This window comes from Lycorma delicatula, chromosome 1 (assembly GCF_047948215.1).
Source record: "Lycorma delicatula isolate Av1 chromosome 1, ASM4794821v1, whole genome shotgun sequence".
Classification (NCBI taxonomy): domain Eukaryota; kingdom Metazoa; phylum Arthropoda; class Insecta; order Hemiptera; family Fulgoridae; genus Lycorma; species Lycorma delicatula.
The window spans coordinates 42,745,494-42,771,746 of record NC_134455.1 but is presented as its reverse complement, the minus strand read 5'-3'; the positions used below and the strand labels follow the sequence as shown (position 1 = coordinate 42,771,746).

The 26,253-nt window shown below is 29.8% G+C and overlaps 1 long non-coding RNA gene and 4 pseudogenes across 1 annotated transcript; 4 read left to right on the top strand and 1 right to left on the bottom strand.

Annotated features, from left to right (window-relative positions):
- Positions 1 to 12,005: 12,005 nt before the first annotated feature.
- Positions 12,006 to 19,170, bottom strand: LOC142317679 (uncharacterized). The gene is made up of 3 exons (XR_012754766.1): positions 19,061 to 19,170; positions 13,829 to 14,057; positions 12,006 to 12,019 (listed from the first exon to the last, which is right to left on the bottom strand). It is a non-coding gene; the product is annotated as an uncharacterized LOC142317679 (long non-coding RNA).
- Positions 19,171 to 24,901: 5,731 nt separating this feature from the next.
- LOC142318620 (U6atac minor spliceosomal RNA) lies at positions 24,902 to 24,984 on the top strand (annotated as a pseudogene).
- Positions 24,985 to 25,364: 380 nt separating this feature from the next.
- Positions 25,365 to 25,418, top strand: LOC142318621 (U6atac minor spliceosomal RNA; annotated as a pseudogene).
- LOC142318619 (U6atac minor spliceosomal RNA) lies at positions 25,419 to 25,473 on the top strand (annotated as a pseudogene).
- Positions 25,474 to 25,534, top strand: LOC142318623 (U6atac minor spliceosomal RNA; annotated as a pseudogene).
- Positions 25,535 to 26,253: the final 719 nt, after the last annotated feature.

The following is a 26,253-nucleotide window of genomic DNA, read 5'->3' as shown; positions in this document are numbered from 1 at the left end:
CAAATTTTGCTGCCACATGTTTCATGTCCAAAACACCTGAGAAAGTTGCTTGGCATGAGTCAAATGATATGCCAGCATCATCAGCATCTGTTAATGATTGGTGATTGTCCATAATCGTTTTCTTTACTTTGTTGACGTTATCATTGATTGCTGATGTGCTGAGACATACAGGGTGTGCTCGTCATCTTCAACGTCTTCAAGGCCCTCTTGGAAATGTTTTTACCACTTGTTTTATTCATAGAATAATTGGTGAAAGTAGCATTCAGCATTTCCAATCTGATGCTAGGTATTGTTATACCTAACAAGTTAACTTGTATATATTTCTATATACTGCAAAAATCTATATAGCTAGATGGCCATACACATAAAGATGTGTAGCCTTTTCAAAAGCCAAAAATAAACTAAGCATCCAGTATGGCTACCAATGTAAATATTAGTTAGGGACAAGTATACCAACAAAAAAAAAACCTGACAATTGGACTTAAACAGCATGGAAAATTTAAAAATGTTCCATATTTTTTTTTATTAAACCTTGCAAGTACTTAGAAGAATTACCATACTCATTTATTTACAAAAATCATTGAACAATAAAATTTTATGTTAAATAGCTAATTCCTAATAACAGTGAAAGTTTTGATGAATGAGATATTAAAATAAATAATCTTTATAATTTTACTCATTCGTCCTATACAGCTTAACTATTTCTTATAGAGCATTATTTTATTAGTAACTCAAAATATTGAAACATGAAAAATAGCTGTAAATGTAACATTCTGTTTAAGTTTTACTGACATCCAATGAAGTTATCTTGATAAATTTACATTTTAAAAGACCACTAAGTTCAATGATATAAGTACCATTCAGATTATCCCAGTGGTTCTTGATTTTTAAGTGTACAGACTCTGTAACGATTTGCAGAAGTTGACAGGTTGCTAACTGTTTGAGCATCTTTCATCAATAAATGTTAATAGCATCGTGCAACAAAACTAAAACCAATGTTGTTTAGCTTCAGTGATTTATTGGAATTGTTTTTTTAAATGTGGTTTCAGCAATTGTCACTTTATTTTCCATTTTGCTACTTGAAATATTTGAGGTATAGAGCAAAATCATCATGCTGTTTACCTACCCCTTTTTTTCTTAGTTACTTCTTGGGGCTGGACCTGCTTTAATATAAACGCAGCCTCAAGGAGATTTCAGGGAAATTATTCACCCCTGTACTTTCTCTGCCATTGTTGTACAGATGATCTTGACCTATATTATGGATACCATATGTGCTATCCCGTACAATCTATAACATAGTTCCCATGATGTTTTATGGGGTAACTACCCTAAATTCTCTCCAGAATGCTTTTTTATCCTCCAGGAACTGGTAGTACATGAACACGTGTGTTCTGCAGTGTCCTTTCCCTACAATAATCTCATACTGCAGAGGGTCTCTACATCCATGCTCACACATATGCTTTAAAACAACTGTGACTGGTAAGGAACTTTATCAATTCATACCCCAATTTCCTGCGTTTATTGTCCAGCCATCTCTGGAGGTTCATCTACCCTTTGTCGGCTGAAACCATTGTTTACCATTATCCTGCCCAAAGTAAAACTACTGCATTGACCCTACTATTATTACATTGACTTTTATTACTTAAATACATTAATCATTTTGTTGAAAATACTTTTTGGTTCAAGTTTATTTGTATTATATATTTGTAAATTGTGAATTATTTTTTGTAGGTTGTTATCCGTACTATGATGATGATCCTTTTATATTGGATTCCCAACCTGATATTTATTTTGCTGGAAATCAACCTAAGTTTGAGACTAAAATCATTGATGTTAATTGTAGTAAGTATATTTTAGAACCCAACTGTTGTTTTAATGTTAATTCTAACAATTTTAATTTTGTGATACAATGTAAAATTATACAAGTTATATCCAGAAAGTAAGTTCCATTTCTAAATATAGATGCTTCAGTGCTGTGATCATGATTCTACAATCACATGCGTGCTGAGTCACCTGATATGTTATGAAGGGATTGATGCCATTTTTATTCAGTTGTCTAATCTGTACACTTCTTACTATGTTTTTATAATGTTTCAGGAAATCTAGTTAACTATGTGCATTTTAGGTGTCTAAGATGGTCACGGAAAATCACAAAATGAAATAGTTGGGCAACATGTTGGAATTTTTAACTTTATACAGAACAATTTATTCAAGTGTTAACTAGGGAAGAAACATGGTTGTCACACATTACACCTGAAATGAAACTACATTCTACGGAATGTGGCAACACACTTTATTACCCAGAAAGACAAACTCATTGTTTTCCACTTGGAAGATCATATGTATATTGTTTTGGGGCAATAAAGAGGTTTAGCTTGTTGAATTCTTGCCTCAAGGCTGCACAATCAATAGTGATGTCCATTGCTTAACACTGAAAAAATGTCAATGCTATTCTGGCCAAGTAATGTAGCTTACTTCATGACAACACAACTTCACCTTGCTCTATTTTTCTGTTTAGCCTCCAAAACTACCGTAAGGTATTACTTCAAAGGATGATATGTATGAATGAATATAAATAGTTTAGTCTTGTACAGTCTCAGGTCGACCATTCCTGAGATGTGTGGTTAATTGAAACCCAGCCACCAATGAACCCACCGGGTTGGTCTAGTGGTTAATGCGTCTTCCCAAATCAGCTGATTTGGAAGTCGAGAGTTACAGCGTTCAAGTCCTAGTAAAGCCCAGTTATTTTTACATGGATTTGAATACTAGATCGTGGATACCGGTGTTCTTTGGTGGTTGGGTTTCAATTAACCACACATCTCAGGAATGGTCGACCTGAGAATGTACAAGACTACACTTCACTTACACTCATTACATATCATCCTCATTCATCCTCTGAAGAATTATCTAAACGGTAGGTACCAGAGGCTAAACAGGAAAAAGAAAGAAAGAACCACCAATGAACACTGGTATCCACTATATAATATTCAAATCTGTATTAAAGTAACTGCTTATATTAGAGTAAATTATCTTCACCTTGCTGCTACAACATAAGTTTCTCATGGCCTTCGACTAGGAATAGTTCAATAATTTTATTCCCCTTACAATCTGAACCTTACACGAAGTGACTATCACCCATTCTTGTATCTTAAAACCTTCCTTTCCTTCCTAGCCAACAGTTCCATCACTATGATGTCAAACAAGTTGTCAGTATGTGACTTGCATCACAGGTGGCATCATTTTATGATAAAGGGATGTAACTTCTGGTGTCCTGCTGTAGTAAGTGCCTCAATAATGAAGGGAACTATGTGAAAAAGAAAAAAAAGATTTGTACTTCAAAGCAATAAAAATGTTACATTATAGAATGTTCTTGATCTTTTAATTAGCCCTTTGGAACTTACTTTCTGGATGATCTTTGGTAAATTTTAAGAAGTGATTTTTAAGTGGAGTTCTGGAGGGAATGTGAACCCTATTGGAAAAGTATTTTTCTTTTACTAAAATTTAAATCGATTACTAGTTCGTTATTGTCAATTAAATTTTAAAAAAAAACTGTTAGCACTTATAGGGCTTTCCCATCATATGGCTAAAGATGCATTCTGGAAAAGCCCTACAACTGTGGATTGTTTCTGAAACATGGCTTGCACACACAACTTAATTTAAAATTATAATTTTATTTAAATGTAATATTTTTTCATTTATTTAATTCAGTGATTCTAACTAAAGTATGCGTGCATACTGTACTTAATTCATGCAGGTGTGGTGGTATTAACCAAACTAATGTAAATTTCCATCTTACAAAGAATAAATTTCACTTGTACAGTTGGCAGGCTGGTATAGCTGCGAGACTAAACACACCAGGTTAGAGTAGATCCAGCCAGGCTGAATGAATCCCCTTAAGGTTGTAAATATTATTCATTTATTTAATTCTACTGCTCATCTGTGACGTCAAAGCATAGCAGATGACTTCAACAGCATTTTTTGGTGTGGTGTGATCTTGCAAAATATTTTTTTGCAATGTTATTTTTTAATTGTTAACAAATGTGCCTAAGAAAAATATGTTGTTAAATAGGTGAAATCTCAATATACTTAGGGTGACCTTGCTCTACAGTCTCACCCCCTTGACCTTTTAAAATGAAAATTTAATGGCATCAACGCCCCATATACAGAAGTAATCTGACCAAGTAGTTTCCCTTCTAGAGCTATAGCGCTATCTAGATGGGAAAGTAAAGTTTATTATAAATATTCAATGAAGCATTCTGGAATTCTTAGTAGCATTTATTAAAATCTGTATGAGGCTGCAAAAACCACATTTGTTATATAAAGTAATATATATATATTCATACTGTGCACTGAAATATGAGAGCAAAAGTTAAGTGATATAAATATTATTTTTCAGTTTTAAAATTCATAAAAGTGGTTATGATTGGTATGGTTATTAGCCGCCTAATTACCCACACCATTGGTATGGTAATTTAGCCATTCATTAATGGTTAGTAATTTTTAATAAATTAGCATTTTATTTTTAACTTGAACCTTTCAACTTCTAAGTTTTTTTATGAGAATCTTTTTGGATTTAAAATCTCTCAATTTTTAAAATATTTAATCACTGTAATATTATTTTTATCTACCTAGAATAACCACATTAACTCAATGTTTTTCAAGTATATAATTTGACTAAGCTATGATGTTGATTTTTTAAGTTAAATTAATTCATTAATTATATTTGAGTTAATATTATTCAAAGTAAAGTTACTTTTATAGGTTATACTTGCATGTTGTGTACAGATTACTTGAGTGGCTACCCAGAGCAGGCTCATGTTTTATTTTGGTTAAGCTGAAGTTTTAAATCAAATAAGTTCAAATTAGAATGTTTCCACTGAGCAAATTATTTTCTCCATTTTGTATTCATTATTTTATTCATATTTCAAGTTTCCAGGGGAAACATGAACTTGGAACATGTTAGCTAGATGGCCATTCACTCATTATTTTCCTACTGCTACTTTGCCCTCATTGGAATGTTGCAGAACAAACTTCAATTTCATCCTCATTATTAATTTCCATATTGGTTCTTTTTGGTTCTTCCTGGGCTTTGCCTCATCATGTTTCATCTTTATTTTTCCATAATTCCTTTTTAACATGGTTACATTATATTAATTACTTTTTCAGTTATTTCCAACAAAGTAATCAATCTGATTCATTACAAGATTATTTCTATATTTTTCTTTTTCAATTGACCTATTTTATTTTGATCTTTTCTTTATCATTATCTATTATGTGTTTTTCATATATTTTACAGTATCTTTATTAGGAAAAATATTATAAAATTAAGAGATCCATTTATTGGTCACATCATGTAATCTAAGGAATTTGAAAACAAAAGTGGATAGCCAAGATGTTGAAGAGAACCATTACAGAGAAATACTAAAACTCTAAACACACATAGAAAGTATTTGGCGATTATGGATTGTAAACCAAAAAAATTGTAATATTTTAGTTTTTGTAACTGTATTAATTCTATTTTTATAGATGATGGTAGTGTTCATAAAACTAGACTGGTATGTGTGCCTCGATTTGCAGACTCAAAGACATTAGCTGTGATTAATTTATCCTCATTAGATTGTTACCCTGTTTCATTTGGTGTCTTTGATGGAAGTGGTTCAGAACCTGATAAGTAGAAATAATTGTTATTTTACAGGCTATACAATTTATGTTACTATTTTATGTTAAGTGTAACTATCAGTCAATAATTTTACTTTTAAATATACTTTATTCCACAGTAAAGTTGAAGTGTTGAATTCATTTAATCCTTTGGTTACCTGCCATGAAAAAATCTATATACTGCACAATGTGATTTATTTATGATTAAATTTTATGTAGGCACAAATGTTCACTTAGTTTTTGTTGGAGAAACAAATTTTTATTTACATAGTTTTTAGTAAATAACTGGCATGCCAAACACACATACGATCAAACAGAACAATATATTAATGGCCACATACCGTACCTTATAGGTGATACTTCTCTGATTGTCTCACCATTTATATAAAATACTCCAGCTATCTCCAGTACAATCTTAATTACCTCTGGTGACAGTAAAGAGACTTTCAAGTGCATCTTCATTGTAAATTGTATTTTTCCAACTGATCTTAAGCTGTAATCAACAGACCCACATCTGTAAGTCCTTAATTCTCTTCAACAATGTTTTCGACATTCTCCAAGATACAACTCCATATAACAACACAAAGAAGATGCATTTAATCATTTTCTTTTTCAAACTTTGTAAACATCTTGATTAAAAAAAAAAAAAAATATTTATTTAAACTAAACAATTTGGTATTGTTTGTATTATTCTCATTTTTAAATGTGCTAGTTTATTTGTTTTATGGGATTTATATCTATTTATCAAAAATCAATGAGTTTTACATTTTGTTCTTTGACTAGAGAATTTTTCTGGTGAAGTTACATAATTTCATGTTTATCTAATAATTGTTATTTGTGGTTTTGTGCATCTCAGTTTTCTGAGGATAAATCAATCACAACTGGTAAAGTTAGATTGTACCCAACATCTTTCTTCAAACAATGATATAATATATAGTTTTCTATTTTTTGTATGTGGCTCATATTGTACAAACAATTCAATTCTTTTCATGTTATTGCCTTTTTATTTTCTTAAAAGGTTTTTATTTTATTGGCTATTTGTAGTATTTTTAATTTTTTTCTTTTCTGGTCAATAAATTTTACTGTATACTCTAGTATTGGGAAAACAAAATATCGTATTCCAGATGGTGTTGAAACTTTGAAATTTCATATTCCAGATGTTTCTTATCCTTTGCTTTCTGCATTATTAATACTTTTAAAGCACTCTTCAGGATTTTCAAGTGGTAGAGTAGTACTTATACTCTTTATTTATCATATCTATCGTGTATAATCATTTTACACTTCTTAATTTCCTAATTTGGCTGATTTATTGTTCATAATGAATATTTATGCATACAGAAACAGAATTATAACTTAAATAACAGAAATTAGAAACTTGTATTAAGTTACTGTACAAATAATTTACTGTAATGTGCAGTAGAGTCTATGTGGCATTTAATGGTAGTAAATTCAAAAAAGAAATTACCTCTACTGCAAAATTCTTATTTATAGATGAGTTTACGTTGTTATATCCTGGGATTCTATTATCATAAAAAATACAGAAATTATCTTTTAAGTATGTTAAATCTTTCTTTTTACGTATCCCTTCACCAATTTTTCATCAGCTCAACATTTTTTTGTCTTCAGTCATTTGACTGATTTGATGCAGCTCTCTAAGATTCCCTACATAGTGCCAGTTGTTTCATTTCGGTATACCCCCTACATCATACATCCCTAACAATTTGTTTTACATACTCCAAACGTTGCCTGCCTGCACAATTTTTCCTTTCTACCCGTCCCTCTAATATCAAAGCGACACTTATCCAGGATACCTTAAGATTTAGCCTATAAATCAGTCTGCCTTTTCTTTTAACTATATTTTTCCAAATGCTTCTTTCTTCATCAGTTTGCTGCAACACCTTTTCATTTGTCACTTATCCACCTATCTGATTTTTAACATCTATACTTATTTATTTATTCACTTTTTAAATTTCATAAAAGTAGATCATTAAAAATGCATTACTTATTTCTAAATTTAAATATCTCATCCTTACTCGCACCTTTACTCAATTTCTCAAGAATCAACATATTTTCATTTACGAAAATACAGTTACCAAGTTCTAGTAATAGTTATTCTAACATATTTAGTTCATTCACTTCTAATAAAAAATAAAGCAGACTTCACTCCACATCCACTGAAGAAAGAAAAAAATCTTAATTTTTAAACATTTAGTTTTTATATCAGTATTCTTAAATTATTAACTTTATAAAAGCATATATTTTCTAAAGCAATTATCAACCTCTTATATATATTTAATTCTTTTATATATATATATATATATTTCATCAATAAACATTTACGATTTTCAGCAGGTAAATATAACTGTAGTAAAATTTATAATAGAATTATTTCTCTTCATTAGTGAAGAGGAATAATTCCAAATTTAATAAGTCTTTATTTTTATCGATCATCTAACAAACAGGAGAGTCAATATAATTTGAAATGTACATCTTTACAATGGTAAATAAATTTGAGTTTTTACTTCCTTGTATGAAGTAAGGAGTACTGTGAATGTGAAAAATTATGATTTTCAGATTTCAATGAAAATATCAATTTTGACCATTTCTGAATCCATTTTTATTAGTTTTGGCGTGATGTCTGTACGTACGTATGTGTTTCACATAACTCAAAAACAATTAACCATAGGATGTTGAAATTTTGGGTTAAGGACTGTTATAAAATCTAGTTGTGCACCTCCCCTTTTGATTGCAATCGACTGAACCAAAAGTGTTCAAAAAAGCCCAAAATCAAAAAAAAAATTGGATTATTGGAAAAATAAAATTTTAATTAATGAAATATTTCTTACAAGGGGAAGGCACATTAGTTTGAATCAGACTTCATCTACTTTTTATTTTAACTTTTTTTTATTTTTTTATTTAAATATATTAATTTATTAATATTATTAACCTCTGGTTGTAAAATAAAAAAAATGTACAATAAATAATAATTTAATAATAAAAAAAATGAAAACATATCAAAAGTTATTAATAAAATAAAAGTTTATGTACTTTTCTTTAAAAAAAAAAAAAAAAAATGTAAATGTAATTTAATAGGCGTATAAGGAAGTCATGTGGTGTCCACATCAAATTTTTTTTGATTTGAATAAAGATCAGAATAGAAACAGTAAAGTTCACAGCATTGTTTAAATAAGGTAAAAAAATCCATGTTTTACTCTAAATAATTTGGTAGGTTAAACGAAAGGGACTGAAGCAGCTGTTACCTTACACTGAAAGTTAAGGGCACTTGCTCAGTCCTATACATACAAGGTTAATTGTCTATATTTCGGTACACTTTTTCAGAAAACCAGAAAAGATAACTGCATAGGACTTTCTTTGCTTCATTTTTTACAGGGTTTTGTTCAATGCTATGGATTTGGTTTTATTTTAGTGTTTCATATTTTTTAAATTTTTACTATAATTACTTGTGTTTTTCCTGTGCCCAAAAGAGAAATAATTATTTAAAGTTTTGTAACATGTTATTTGAAAATCAGTTTCCATAGTGTTAAAGAAATCTGTTTTCTTTAAAAAAGTGCAAAAAGAATTGTTCAAATACTTTTTCTGGTTGTTGAGAAAAGTGTACCTAAAGATTAAAATACAAGATTTTTGGGAAATCAACCCTAAAGATTGGACTGGGGACTCACCTGAGAATGAAAAAAGTGTCAGTGCATACCAGCACTATAAGAAGGGTTATCAGAATCCTCCTGCTCTTCGTAGTGTTCTCATAGCTGAAGACTAATTGCAAATTTTCTTTTCTGCTGAAGACTCTGTCTGCATTTTTTAAAATTTCTTGTATATCCCTCTCAGCCTCCCTGATACGAGTTTCATCAAATTTTCTTTTCTGCTGAAGACTCTGTCTGCATTTTTTAAAATTTCTTGTATATCCCTCTCAGCCTCCCTGATACGAGTTTCATCAAAATGTTTGGAAACTCTGACAGTTCTCCCCAGGATTTAAGCTACCTTTTCAAACATTAAACATTTTGTCATGTTCCCAGTTACAACAACATAAACACCAAATTCCAGAGTACTCCTACGTACAAATACATTTTTGGTATTCTTGATCAGATAATATTGTTCAAAGACTCACTTGCATTCTGCGTATCACAATGCAGACATTTTTGCAGCAGGACTGGATTTGAAAGATCTTTAAATATCGGTTTAATTTCCTGCATTACTCTTTTGGTAGGTGTGTACGTTTACTGTGGTCATATAGTAGTTTAGCTGAACGACATATTTACATATTACACATTTACATGACTCATCATCAAACTGCGGCTAGGTTCTTCATTAGTAGATGACAAGTGGAAATACTCAGTTCAAATAGCACATTTCATGTCATTTTCCCTACTGGTGTTTCTCAAAGTAGCTAAACCATAATAAGATTTTTATTTCATCAACAATAATTAGTCGGCAGATAAATTTTGGGGAATTGGCATAATTTGCATACACATATTTCTGATAAAGGGTTACTCATCATCGAAACTGAATATGTTCTGATTGAATATCTTCTAAGTTTTCCTCAGCTTTTCTTTTGGAACCAGTCATCTACAAACAGTATTTTCCTTCGCTTTCTTTCCGACATTTTTACGGTTGTTGAATTTCTTAATTCTGAGCATTGTTTTAAGAAAACAAACTAGGCTTGTTTACCTATAAATTACAATAACAGAAATGAAAATTTACAAGAAAAATCAAAATAACTAACTGTATTGCACTAAAACTTTATCAGTTACCACAAAAATCAACAAACATTCACAACTCATAGAACATACAAAACAAAACCTGAACAACTCAAAAGTAACACACATGTGAGCAGGAAAGGAAATCCAGCTACAAAAAATTCAGTTGCCACAAAATAAGTGACTAAATCAAAGAAAGTATAATGTAAAACTAACTTTTTAAATATTTTTGCAGTAGAAATCTTCACTCAAATATCATGTGTTACATATATTAAATTAAACAGAAGTAGAAGAATTTAAAAATGCAAAACAAATATCAATTTTTTTTGTGCAAGTGCCCTTAAATTACTACACTGAAAGATAGTATACTAATTAACCACCATAATGCTGATTATAAATTAAAATCATATACACTTACATCTGATTATAATAATAAAGCATCAGTGAAAGATTATGAGATTTACTCTTGAGTGATTTACAGGCAAGTAGTGCTTATTAATAATAGTTATATTAATTAGTATTGCTAAGAAATCAAAAATTAATACTTGTGTACACAAAATTTGGTAATAATTAACAAATAGATAATATTGAACATGTTATATTTCAAAAACTTTTATTAATTTATAAATTTAAGATAAAGATGTAATAATTAGTTTAAAAAATTAAGTAAGGAAATATGGAATGCAACTTTGAAGACTAATGAAAGTTTTTTAGAAATGCTGACTGATTAAACAAATTTAGTAGGATATAATTAAACATAACTAAGAGTGTAACTTACTCAGATTTTGCTCTAAAGAGTCACTATTACATACATTTTACTAAAGAAAAAAAGAACATTAAATTGTTTTACAATCTGTTTCAATCTTTTGTACGATTGATGCATAAGCGAAAGTTACTGCTGTTGAGCTACCACTAGAGTTGTCAATTCATTCATTATTCATTCAATGACAAATTTGTTAGTTTGATAAATCAACAAGGCTGAGTGAAGAAGGAATTTGAAAAACAATTCATCATTAATTTTCTTAATAACTGTTTTCTTGTTCGTGACAAAAACTATGCCATTTCCCAGCATGCCATATTGTTTAAAACTGATTAGTAGAGTAAAACTAACAATTAGGTTTATTAAAAATATAAATCATTAATCAACTGGAATCAGGTTTTGTGTTAAGAAACAAAAGAATTCATAAGATTTTTGACCCTGATAGGTTTTTGTACAAAATCCTAAGAAAGTGTAAGTAATTAAAAGAAACTGTGATTGATAAAAACTATTAAACCAGCCAAGAGCCAAATCTTGAACATATAGTTAATTTATTCTCCCAGCTGAGTCGTAAGAAAATTAACCTCCATCATTCTGATTATCAATTAAAATCATTTATATTTATATCTGATATTAATAATAAAACACTATCACCATATAATCCTGTACACATACCTGATAAGTTCAGTACTTTTGTCTACTAAACCATTTACAAAGAATATGTTACATTGACCTTTATCTTTATGGTTAGTAGAAATAACTGGATTTCCGTTACTATAAGTTATATTGACTTCATTGAAATTGTCATTACTTTTCAAAATGTATTTAAGTTCACCAGCTGCTTCAGATAATGGTGCTGCATTTTGAATCTTGTAGCTTAAAAAGTTGTCATCTATAAAAAAAACCTCAATGTAAATATAAATGTTATATGCTATATTATAATTTTTACTGAAGTTTTGTATCCTTAATAAATACATATATATTATGATCATCCACAAAGTAAAGAGTGTTTTGAACTACAAAAATCAAGATAAAAATTAATTAAACAATTTTTATTTTATATTTACAGAAATTCTTAAACTCTGTTTCAACAATGTCACCACAGATAATCAAAAACTTGTCACAGCGTGGTACCATTTTCTCTATACCTTTATTGTACACTTCTGCTGCTAAGTTATTAAACCATTTATCCCATCTTTCAGGTAATCATCATCTTGAAAGTACCTACCTCCTAAAAACTCTTTGACTTTGGGAATAAATGATAATCACTACGTGCCAAGTCAGGGCTATCTGGTGGATGCTGAAAAGGCCAAACTAAAGCATATCTGAAGTTGCTGTAGCTGAGTGTGGGCGAGCATTATCAAGGATGAAGGCAATGCTGCTGGACAGCACACCACCCCATTTTATCTGAATGGCTTGAGAGGGGGTATTTGTGGCCATTTTCTTTAATGAAGGACACTCAGTAACAGTCCAATTTTTTGTTTATAAGTACTAATATTCAGAGCAATTCGAGAAAATCATCGATTCACAATTTCTGTATTGAGCGATTCATTCAAATGTCTACAAAGGGGAATTCAGAATAGGTGGAAAGGAATGTTGTCATCAGGCATTGTCTTTCTCCATGATAATGCTTGGTTGCACACTGCAGCTGTAACAAAGAAGCCCCTGTAGCGTTTTCATTGGGAAGTGTTTGATCTCCCACCATACAGCCCGGACTTGGCTCCATCTGATTTTCACCTCTTTGCTCACATGAAACGCTGGCTAGGAGGACAACATTTTGGCACAGACATGAACTGCAGACCAGTGTAGAAACATGGCTAAAAATAGAGGCGGCTCCGTTCTATGATGAGGGTATTGGAAAGTTGGTCCCACGCTACAACAAATGTCTAAATCAGAGTGGCGACTATGTAGATAAATAGTGTAACTATGTAAGTACTTGTTACAAATAAAATTTTTTTATTTTCAATGTGGTTTTAATTTCGTGGCCGATCGGACCTTGAAAAAAAAATAACCCTCATATATATATATATATGAATAATAAAAAATAATTTATTTTATAAACGAAATAAAGACTTATTTATTTAGTGAACCAGCGAATAATAAAATATTTAGAATAATTAAACCTAACCAAGGTATTGAACCAAGGCAGCAATTATTCAAACAATAAATGAAGGCAACAAAAGAAATCCAGTAAAAAAATAGTTTTGGGAAGTTTTAGAAACAGGAATTCAATTCATAATGTATCAAACATAATATAAAAAATTTAACTAAAATTTAATATAAAAATTTAACACCCAAATTGTTATAGAGAAAATTTTAAAAGTATAGAGGAAGAATATCCTACTCATAAAACTATGATTAAAAATGAAGAAATATAATTGGCGCATAAACGTTTTAATATGAAATTAATGTTGATTAATTTTAAAAGATTACCCAACTCTATCTAGGAGAATATCAAATCGATCAGGTAGTAATTTCTAAAAAGTACAACAGAGAAATAATGAAAGTTAAATTTAAAAGTGAGTGAGTGAGTGAGTGAGTGAGTAAGTGAGTGAGTGTGTGAGTGTGTGAGTGAGTGAGTGAGTAAGTGTGTGAGTGTGTGAGTGAGTGAGTGAGTGAGTGAGTGAGTGAGTAAGTGAGTGAGTGAGTGAGTGAGTGAGTGAGTGCATGAGTGAGTGATAAATAGTTGATTTATACGCACTGAAATCGAAATAAATGTCGAAACTGCTATTTGATAGTGCTAGACTGTTTGCTCTGGATCCAACAATCTTTACTTCTTTTTGAAATAATTTTTCTAACTGGTCTTTTATTATAATTTTTCCATTGGATCTGTAAAAATCTGTCTTTTCTTTTAGTACTTCACCTAAACATAGTGTTAAAATCATCTAATGAGTTAATTTTCTTAATAGCTTCTGGAATTACAATTTCATCTGAAAAAAAATAAATTCAATATATTATTAAATAAAGTAAAATAAAAAAAATAATTTTAAAAGTTAAAAAATTCATTACACGTGAAGAAGTAGTACTTTTTCAGTAGTTTTTTAAATTTTGAATCTGGGACATCATAATATAAAATAGTAAGCTGTTGGTTTTTCAGAATGTATTACTGACTAAAAAAAATCAAAATTTAAAGGTTTTAAAATTATTTGTTCACTTTACTTTGACATAATTTTTGAATCTGATTTATTATTATTACTTTTTTAAAACAGATTTATTTTACTTAAATTTCAAACTTTTACTTTTAATACATCAGTTACCTATGGGCTAATGTAGTGTGTAAAAAAAGCAGACATTCTGACTTTTGATAATGTGTATATTCAGACTACTTTTTAATAACATAAGATTCGAATTATATGAATTATTCATATCACACAATCCATTAATTTGACATTAGATACTGAAAGTGATTTCCTCTAATCTGGATGGAGGCTCAAGCAGGTTCTTACAGTTTCATAGTATTTACAGGCATATTTCATCATGTGTATCCATTAAAAGTTTTCACTTTCAACATTAGTCTCCTCAAGTTTGTAATGAGGATTTTTCTGAAAATCTGCACTTCTTAAATATACCCACAGGAAATTACTGGTGTTGTATGAGCATGGTGGCCTCTTTAGGAATGAAGTCTACACTTTTTTACCATAAGATACAAACTAATTTGAAAAACATAAAGTTTTATGATATTTAATTTTGTTTAAATCTATTAGATTTAAATAAAATTAAGGTAGCACACAACCCAACTATTGCGTGTTTATTATACCTGTATTCACACTTGGGAAATGTTTGCAAAACAATAGGACTTGTCAGTCTAGTATGTACATGATACATTAAATTATTAATGTGTAATACTAGAAGAGTATTTTAATTTCATAAAAATAATTTTTTTAGTAGGTAGACTAAAGTAATTAATTATTGTCAAATATTAATATCTTGATGACCATTCTATAACTGTATAAATCATTTGTTCTCAAAGTGGGAGATAATCCACCAGCGCCTTGTGGGTGCTGGAGACCTTCAGGGAGGAGGATAGAAGACCCACAGCAAATTAGGGGGCATTCAGGTGGTCTAGGAAGGCAATGGCTGATTAAAAAAAGGCAAAAAATATGTTTTCCTGATATTTAAAACTAAAATTAAATACCTACTACATTGGTACACAAAATTAAAGACATCTAAATTTTATGACAAAAAATGACTGTATTCAAACTACTTTAACTTGGTAACCAAGGGGCTTGAAGAGAGACAAATAAAAAAAAAATTAAAGCTTGAATACTCTACTTTCTGACAGTATACTTAAGATTTCAAAAATCATCAAATTTAAACTAAAAATCAGCGAGAAGAGAAATTTTAAAAATTTGAAAGTTTTTCGTTTTGTTTAATCGAGCACATGGGGAAACAAAATTTATTCAGTATAATGCTTTAAAATCGTTTAAAAGGGTATGAGTTTAACTTTAATTTCTTTTTTTTATATGTCTATGATTTTTCTGAACGGAAATATTGTACTTTAAAGAGAAAGGGCCAATTTTGTCTTTAATGCTGCATATATCCTGATCTTAGCAACGTATTGATACAAATAAATATGGAGATAAAAGGGTTTTGATCTAGCTGAGCTAGCTTTAATGACAAATTGTGAGGTTTTTAATATAGTGTTGCAGTTTTTGTTTTGTTCATTTTGTGCCGAGCTATTTGAACCTTTAAAGATTGAGATTGCAACATGTATCACCCACTCTCAGCTTAACCCAAGATCATAGTTATGTAATAACTATATAGATACAATTGTAATCTTTTTGAAAGCAATTTTAATGAAAATACTTCCAAGCATGATTAAATATGTGTTTTAATTGCTCTCATTTAATACAGGGTTATCATAAAAGAATGTTGCGGTTTCAGTAATTCATAGGAAGATTGTAGGGAAATTTCTAGATGCTATATTGGTATCCCTGAAAGCCTCCAACCCAAAAGTTTGTTTATCAGAAGTTGTAACCACAACGTCAGTTCCTGTATTGTTGTTGCGGTGAGTTTAGTGAGTTACTATGTTCTCGGATAAAGACAAAGCAAAGTTTGTTTTATTGATGGCTGAATTAAAATCTGTAATAACATAACAGACGAAGCTACATTCCATGTGAATGGATGTGTTAACAGACACAATTCACGAATATGGGGCTCTGAAAACTCACATGCAATTATTGAGAAACAACACGATTTGCCTAAAGTTAATGTTTGGTGTGGTGCGATGAAAAATCGTGTAATAGGGCCTTTCTGCTTTGCTGAAAAAAACAAATAATGGAGTTGCGTATCTTGACATGTTAACCAATTATTGTTTTCCTCAGGTGGATGAACTTGAAAACATTCATCGACTTCATTTCCAATAAGATGGTGCTCCCCCGCACTTCAATGTATCGGTCACAGACGCTTTGAACGAAAAATTTGGATATCGATGGATAGGCCGGCAAGGACCCGTACTTTGGCCTCCAAGGAGTCCAGACCTGACACCTTGCGATTTTTTCTTGTGGGAGTACATCAAAAGCGTTGTTTATACACAAAAAATTCACGACCTAAACCACTTAAAAAACAGGATTAATGAAGCAATGACAACCATTAATGAAGAAATGTTAACTAATGTTTGGTGAGAAGTTGAGTATCGTTTGGACATTTGTCGAGCGACTAAGGGCGCACATATTGAAATTTATTAATTATGTAAAAACATGTTTGACGACAAATTTGAAAAATAAAAAACATAAACTGTAAGTAATTCTGAACGACTGAAAGGAGAATTCTGAGAAAAATACTAGTACCTAAAAGTTACAGTGACTCAGAATTCAAATTACAACCTAATAAAGAACTATATTTGAAAGTTGAAAACTGAAAGATGTTATGAGGTAAGAGATTGCAGTTTTGTAAACATATACATAGGATGGATGATAACATAAAAACTAAATAGATCTTTGACTTGTTAAGAAGTTACAAATCCAATGGTTTCGGGAAATAGAAAAAGACATGAAAAACATTAAAATCAACACAGACAATAAATGACAGGAAACCTTTTAGACAGATAATTCAGAAAGCAAATTTTCAGGACAGGAAAAAATTAACCAGTGAAAGGAAGCGGGCACAAGAAGAGATGAAATGTCACTCTTGAAGGATGAAAGAAGTGCGAGCACAAAGGAAGCATAACCAAAGTTGATTTATTGAACCTTGTAAAAGGGTTATTTGGAAAACAAATACTGCACCATTCTTTTTTCTTCATAATTCAGTTTTCAGTATTGTGACAGAAGACAGAGTGAAAAAATAGAGCAAATAGTAGTGAAGAACAATATCTATTGGTGGGAAGAGGGGCAAGAAATGAAACTGCACTAACAGGAACTACTGGTGAGAGATACACATGTGACACTGGATGTGTTGGCCAGACCAGAGACTAATTCAGGGCACCAAAATAAAAAACAAACTTTATGTGGATAAATGTCCTTTTTCACATCATTCTCCTCTGTCCATAAGTTTGTGATTTTCCAATAAAAATATCTATTTTAAGAATGGAGTGAAATATTTTAATGAAACATAGTGTAATCCATCCAACAACATCTACAAAATAAATAAGCTTGAACATTTTTCCCATTGCAAATTCCAAAATGATGGTCATTCAAACTTTTTAATTATTAATAGTTCTGTAAATATTAGTTTTATTGAATTATATTTTATTTGATAAAATGTTTACTGTGAACTAAATGACACATCATCTGTTCAAATTGGTTGATATAGCTTAATTTTTAAAATGAATCGCAAAAATTGTGTTTTCACTTTCTTCAATTAATTGAATTAAAAATATAATAAGACACAGACACAAAATCTTCAGACTACATACTTTTTTCAACCACTAATCATTTTTGAGAAATATAATAATTCTAAATATTATAAATAAATGTATTTTACTGACGTATTCGTATTTATTTTTGAGTAAATGTTTTCTTTGTTTTTTCATCCAACTTCTGATAGTTTTCCATTAAAATTTTACTAATCTCAAAACATAATTGATCAAGTGATGAGCAAAAATTCTTACAGAATAGCTATCATTTAAATAACAATAAAACAGATGGCATCATCTTGCTGAACCCAGCATCTCATTTGTTTTTCTATCAATGCAATAAACTATTGGATTGTCACAATAAATTTCACAGCTAATAAACTTCACAAGCCTCATCACTAAAATACACATAACCCAATAATTCAGTCCGTTTTCAGAAACAAAAGATTAAAACTAACAATACTGTAAATGTTTACCATGGTCTGGTTCTTTCAGTTCACAAATAAACCGATGTGGTAGGCATAACATTTTACTTTTATGAAGCCCAGAAAGTAATAGCTGCTGTTAGTCCAATCCATGAAAGATAATTTTCAAAAAAGACTTTTTGGTTGAGTGAATTAAATTACATCATCAATTAAGATCCATTGTTAACAGCGGCTTGGCTTGTCCCTTCTGATTCTGTTTGCTTCTGCTCACAAAATTTATGCACATAACTTGCTCTTGTTGGCTTATTGAAAACTGCAAACGGGACAAATATCTACTGAAGCTTATATTTCATATATTAAAAAATTTATGCGTGAAATAAGTCTCTACTAAAAACACTAATTTATCCTTGGAAAATATATAGCTGACACAACACAATGAAGCTGATACTAAAATGACACCAGTACACAACACACTTAGTTAGTGCACCTAAGATTGTGTCAAGTACAACCATCTGAAAAATAGAGTAATGTAAAATTTACCCTTACAAGTAATATTAATCAATAGAAATCCTCATTCTAAAGATTGCATCCTTTACATTTTTAGAAACACCCTATAAATATTAACATAATATTAAAGAAAGGGGACAAAATTTGTGAATAGAATGTATCTGTTTGCTAAATTAGGAAACGAACATATCAAACTGTATTTTTTTACCTGAAACATAGACTGGCACAGTTTTAGTTAACATGTGTTTTTCAATCTTAACCTTTACTCCATTTATTGTAATTGGTAACTTATTTTCTAATATAAGATCTGCTACTTTCCTGGAATATAAATTCAAAGAAGAAATCTATTAAAATTTCTGTTAAATTTTCTTTTTGTAATGAATAATTTTTACATTTAAACTATAAAATTAATAATGACAGAATTTAGCAATTTAAGACATAATACAGCTGAATTGACGAAACAATACAGATCTTTAGTCTGTGCATGCCATAGAATTTTGAGATTTCAGTCTACTTTTTGTAAGGTGCATCATCTAGTTCATATCAATCTACAAAGAAGGAAAAAGTGTAGAATTTTATGGATCCATATGGTATGTTAAGCATTTAATTTTACTATTATGATTTTAGCATAAATAACAAATTGCATCATATTATATATACACAATAGAACTGAAGTAACAATCAAGTTTAAAAATTAATTTAACAGATTAATAAACAAAAGTGCTATTCCGTGAATACTCAGTAAGAAGTGAAATTAAAAATTTATTTTTACTAGTTTATAAAAGATTGTGGAACATAACATGCATATGTTATGTTCATCAATAATGCTATGGATGGTATAACTTTAAATCATATCATTTTCCATGAATTATGTCAAAACAAAATTTCCTTGGAGTCTCAAAAACACTGTAGTCATAATACTTTTGATTTTATAGTGCCTCCTTGGATATGTTGGTTTATTCAGTGAATGTACATGCAACTACTCATTCTACCGACAGTTAATATGATGCAGCATCTGCAGATTTATCAACATTAAACAGACTGGATGGCAGAGGGATGTGTAACAAGATTACTGATTATAAATAGCTATTGTGCATCAGCTGTATTTCTATGGCATTACTTGAATAGGCAGTCTGTAGTCAATTCTCGCATAGTTTTCATATTAAACTGTAAAATAATAGGTAACATATTAAATGTAACATATTTAATATGTTACATATTAAATACTTGATGAAATTTTAATATAGCAGTAACATACATTCTTAAAGTTTTATTTTTAAAATAAATATATCATTTTATTACAATTTTCTAATCATTGTATTACAAGTTATTTTTAATTCATTTTATGTTAAAACCAAAGAAAAGTGTTTTTTCTAGGATGGATTGTGCTGAATTAAATAAAATTAGAATCATCATACTGTAATGTTTTGGTATGCTGCACGCTTTTGTGAAACAAAATATAGACTGAATATCTTAAAATTAGGGCATAAAATAAAATGATCAATTTTTTGTAATTTGGTAGAATCAGATTCAACAGTCCCTAGTCTAACTACTTTAACATATATTATTAGATTTCTTATTATCTTTGTTTAAATAAAATGAGTAAAATTATTTTATTTTAGTTATTTCACTTACTACCAAAAAGACATTTTCTTCAGAACATTATAAAACAATATACTTTTAAAAAATGTGTTGGTTCTTCATAATTCTAAATTTTTCCCCCAAACATTATCATTTGGGAAATTAAAATCTCAAAATAGCGACCCTGAAACCATCAATTGCATTTCTCTGTAAGACCTGATTTTATAAATTTTATTATATACAGTACCTCTACAGAATCCTGCATTCTGTTGGAAATCTCTATTTCAATCATTCTTTTGTTATTTTACATTTTGTATTAATTTTATTACTAAAAAAGAAAGGAAACACTGACTAAATTATAAACCAGGTTAAATGTATTACTTCAAGTCCATGGTTATCAGCAATAAATGCAGATTATTCAGAGAAATCTCTTAGATTTAGTTTATTGATTGCTGATTTTCAACAAATATCTTTTTTTTAGGGGTGGGAGATTGATGATTATTTTATAGATTTATTGTGATAAATTAATCATCAACCTGGTTTGGGAGCTTGTGTGGGGGAATATGAGACAGAACTTTTGTAGGACGTGAAAAAATGAGCTACCTGACTGGAATTCAAACATGGGATCATCAGATGGAAATTTTTTTTTTTAAAAGAAAAGAAAGACACTATCACTCCATCATGAACGTTGGTAATTAATTATGTGTTATTCAACTTATTGAAATTTAATCTTTTCGAAATGTTGTTTGGCATAGTTTTTTTTAACAATTAGCTGAATGTACTGTAATTTTTATTTTGAAATCAGTATCTAACCAAACAACTGATTCTCATTTTATTTAAATAATTTTAATTCATTTAAACATGTTTTTCATTTACATAGATAGTTAAAAAATGCATACCATAATATTAGTGAATTAACTATACAAATTTAATTAAAAATATTCTTGTGTAACTACAGATTAAAATGGAAATAATGTACACTCTCAGAACAAATTGAATTTCTACAAGAATGGTAAAAATTTACAAAATCAGAAATGCAATTAAAAAGGACAAAGGATGAACAGTAAAAAAAATGTCAAGAATAAAAGAGAAATTTTCAGAACTACAATTACAATTAATATCCATAAGGAAAATTTCAGTATTATATCTTACTGAAGAGAAACTGGAAAGATAAATAGATATTATTTTTAGTCTATATTAATAAGAATACAGAATAATAAATAATATATAGTACTCTTAATTTTACTCAAAAATGTACAATATGGTAAGTTTTAAATTTTTTATATTTTTTCTATATTTTAAAAGATCTTTTAATCCATCCTTTGATACTAATGTAAGTAAAGATAATCATCTCATCTCATTTACTTTTTTATAACTGTAAAACTTTGTACAGTAAAGTAATTAAAACTGAAAATGTTTACATCAGATTATAATGTGCAATCAGATAGTGTACAGCCTATTAAAGGATTAATCACACAGTTCTTTTAAATTTCCAAACCACTTTTGCAGTGATAGAATGTAACATTTTGATCATTTCTGGTTATTAGATGTGATTTTTTTCATCTTTCAAACAAATTTCTGTTGAAATTTGTTTGAAAGAAAAATAATTATAAAAAATTATATATATATATATATATATATATATATATATCATGTCATAATAGATAATATATGATGCTAGATAATATTATGGAGAGATCTTTGAAATGGTATATATATATATATATATATATATATATATATGTATATGTATATTATGTATTGTTTTAACATTTTGATTAAAAGTATAAGATATTTGTTAAACAATATTTTTAATACAAAAGCTATTTATATATATGAACAAGGTTACCAAATACTAAACAATTACCGTCATAAAATTTTTCCCAATTAAAGGATAAGTTGTGTAACCTACAACCAACAAATACAATATTTTTTTTTATGTAATTACATATCTAAGTATATAACTAAAATATTGTATTATTGAATTTATAAACTATGCGTGAAAACGAAAAAAAAAATTATAATGTAAATATATTGTCTAAATTTTTATTCTAGTGAACTGAATTGAATTAAGATGTTACAGAATATTTTAATTCAAATAAATAACCTTTATACTGATCAGAATATAAAAATACATTGTATAGATCAAAACATACTTGTATTTAAAGACCATATTAATTAATTAAATACAAACACATGAAATTTTGTAATAAAATATAAAGTATTTTTAGTTTGGCACAGTTAGATTTTATCAGTGACAGCATATTGTTATTCACTGGAGTTTCACTGAAGTTTTTTTTTTGTCTTCAGTCATTTGACTGGTTTCGTATTATATATTGGTGTACCATCTTTGTTTAACACATTATTAGATTTTAATTTATTACCCCAAGCCTTTCCTTAACTTTCCTGTATGCTCCGTCTATTTTACCAATGTTCATTTCTCTTTCCACTTCTGAACACTTTTCTTTAATCCACTCTTCTTTCGCCAGTTTGCACTTCCTGTTTACAGCATTTCTTAATTGCCGGTAGTTCCTTTTACTTTCTTCATCACTAGCATTCTTATATTTTCTACGTTCATCCGTCAGCTGCAATATATCGTCTGAAACCCAAGGTTTTCTACCAGTTCTCTTTATTCCGCCTAAGTTTGCTTCTGCTGATTTAAGAATTTCCTTTTTAACATTCTCCCATTCTTCTTCTACATTTTCTACCTTATCTTTTTTACTCAGACCTCTTGCGATGTCCTCCTCAAAAATCTTCTTTACCTCTTCTTTCTCGAGCTTCTCTAAATTCCACCGATTCATCTGACACCTTTTCTTCAGGTTTTTAAACCCCAATCTACATTTCATTATCACCAAATTATGGTCGCTATCAATGTCTGCTCCAGGGTAAGTTTTGCAGTCAACGAGTTGATTTCTAAATCTTTGCTTAACCATGATATAATCTATCTGATACCTTGCAGTATCGCCTGGCTTTTTCCAAGTGTATATTCTTCTATTATGATTTTTAAATCGGGTGTTGGTAATTACTAAATTATACTTTGTGCTAAACTCTATAAGTCGGTCCCCTCTTTCATTCCTTTTGCCCAGCCTGTATTCACCCACTATATTTCCTTCCTTGCCTTTTCCAATGTTTGCATTCCAATCTCCAACTATTATTAAATTTTCATCTCCTTTTACGTGTTTAATTGCTTCATCAATCTCTTCGTATACACACTCTACCTCATCATCATGGGCGCTTGTAGGCATATAGACGTTAACAATCGTTGTCGGTTTAGGTTTTGATTTTATCCTTATTACAATGATTCTATCACTATGCATTTTGAAATACTCTACTCTCTTCCCTATCTTCTTGTTCTTGGTCCTCACTGAAGTTATAGCAATACAATTTTTATCCAGTACGTTTTTGTTTTATGCAATAAAAATAAGGGAAACCAATGACGACACTCTTTAAATTTTAGAACTGTGATTTATGGATCTTCAGACATTATCCTACTTTAAAAATAAATTAAAGAACAATGAACAATGAAAAAAAATCACTTTTGTAGTCAAAAAGATTAGGATAAATAATTAAAAAAGTTAGAAATCATTCGTGCATTAATAAAAGGTCCTTAATAATAAAATCACTCAATTTTAGAAAATTTGGAGGATCAAAGATTCAATGAAGAATTAAAAATGGTCTAAAATACCACTCACTTGATAATTAGAAATAGTTTGTGGAGTTTGCATCAGATGTATTATTTTCAATCTAAATATTCTGTTTGCAAAAAAAATATATCAGTAAAGTAATATATTTCAGTAATTTGACTAATAAAAACTTGCAAAACTATAAATTATAATTAAGAATTATTATTGCATATTTGTAATTCAAACAAAAGCATTAATTTTGTTAATACAATTTACAGTGTTGTTAGAATAACACTATATTATGTAAACTGTTGCATACAATATTATGTTATTACATTTGCATGTAATTTTGTTTTATATACAGGATACACAATAGGTTATACACACCCTTTTTTTTAATAAATTTTATCGTTGTAAGTAGTAATATATATGAAACTTACATCTGGATATTAATTTTATGTTGCAGATGCAAAACAGAATCGGAAAACAGAAAAAAAGAAGAAAAATGGAATGAGTGAATACAAAACATAGAATACAAGAGATATTTTAGGGTTAGATATTTTTGAGAGGTTGTTGTAATCAATAAAAGATTTTGATTTGGTATAGGGTTTTGATGTTTGGGATTTTGTTTTTTTTTGGTATAGGATTAGTAGGTTAATAGGATGTAGGGTATAGGATTAGTAGGGGGTAAAAGGGTATAGGGTACAAGATGCAATTGTGTAGGTCAAAATGATAGGTAGCGATTTCATATCCATAACCAATAAAGTTTATGGAAATGTAATTGCTACCTATGCTACCTAGCTTAACCGTACATGCCTGTAGGAATTATACAGGCTGTACATCCTGTGTTGTATGAAAGGAGAAACGGTTAGCACTCCTCTAGACAAGGCTGTACATCCTGTCTGTACATCTGGAAAAACAGCCTTTTGGACGGTTCCTATGACCGGCAAAGCCCTTAGACCTGCCAGTTCCGAACTGGAAGAACAGCTAGTTGAACTGTTCCTATATGTGGTATTATACCTCATGGAGGTTGCACAATCAACTTGGTATATCCGAAAGGATTGGGTGATTGGGGGTAACAGTTTAGGCGAAAATTAAATCTGGTGTAAATTCAAAATTTGTTAGGGTATATTATCCTCCCTTGTTGTTGTCTTGTACTAATCTCCTGTCTTTGACCGGGGAGACTTTTGAGTCTTGGTGAGTGGCGTAGGTTAATGTAGGGTAGGAAAATTTTGGAAATGTAATTGCTACCTATGCTACCTAGCTTAACCGTACACGCCTGTAGGAATTATACAGGCTGTACATCCTGTGTTGTATGAAAGGAGAGAAGGTAGCACTCCCCTAGACAAGGTTGTACATCCTGTGTTGTATGAAAGGAGAGAAGGTTAGCACTCCCCTAGACAAGGCTGTACATCCTGTGTTGTATGAAAGGAGAAACGGTTAGCACTCCTCTAGACAAAGCTGTACATCCTGTCTGTACATCTGGAAAAACAGCCTGTTGGACGGTTCCTATGACCGGCAAAGCCCTTAGGAATAGTAATATACACCTGCCAGTTCTGAACTGGAAGAACAGCTAGTTGAACTGTTCCTATATGTGGTATTATACCTCACGGAGGTTGTACAACCAACTTGGTATATCCGAAAGGATTGGGTGATTGGGGGTAACAGTTTAGGTGAAAATTAAATCTGGTGTAAATTCAAAATTTGTTAGGGTATATCATCCTCCCTTGTTGTAGTCGTGTACTAATCTCCCGTCTTTGACCGGGGAGACTTTTGAGTCTTGGTGAGTGGCATAGGTTAATTTAGGGTAGGAAAATTTCCGCTTACTATTCACAAAATAACGCATCTTTTTCAGAATAGGTTTTTTAGATTTTCAGGTGAAACACAGATGAAGAAACTATTTTTCATTAAATGCAGCTGACTAAAAAGATGAAGTAGAAGATGTGAGAAATTATGAGGAAGATTACTTTCATGACAAATGAGAATTAGAAAAGAAAAAAATAATGTAAGCACTTTGTCTTAATTTACAGATTCTATTTCTAAGATATTTAACATTATCTAAAAATGTTATTCTCTTTATACAGGTATGTAGTTATGTTCATAAATACAAATGAGAGTAATTAATTTTAAATGAAACCAATTATTCTGTTGAAATATTTATCATAGTACTGATATGATAAAATTATTCTATTTATCT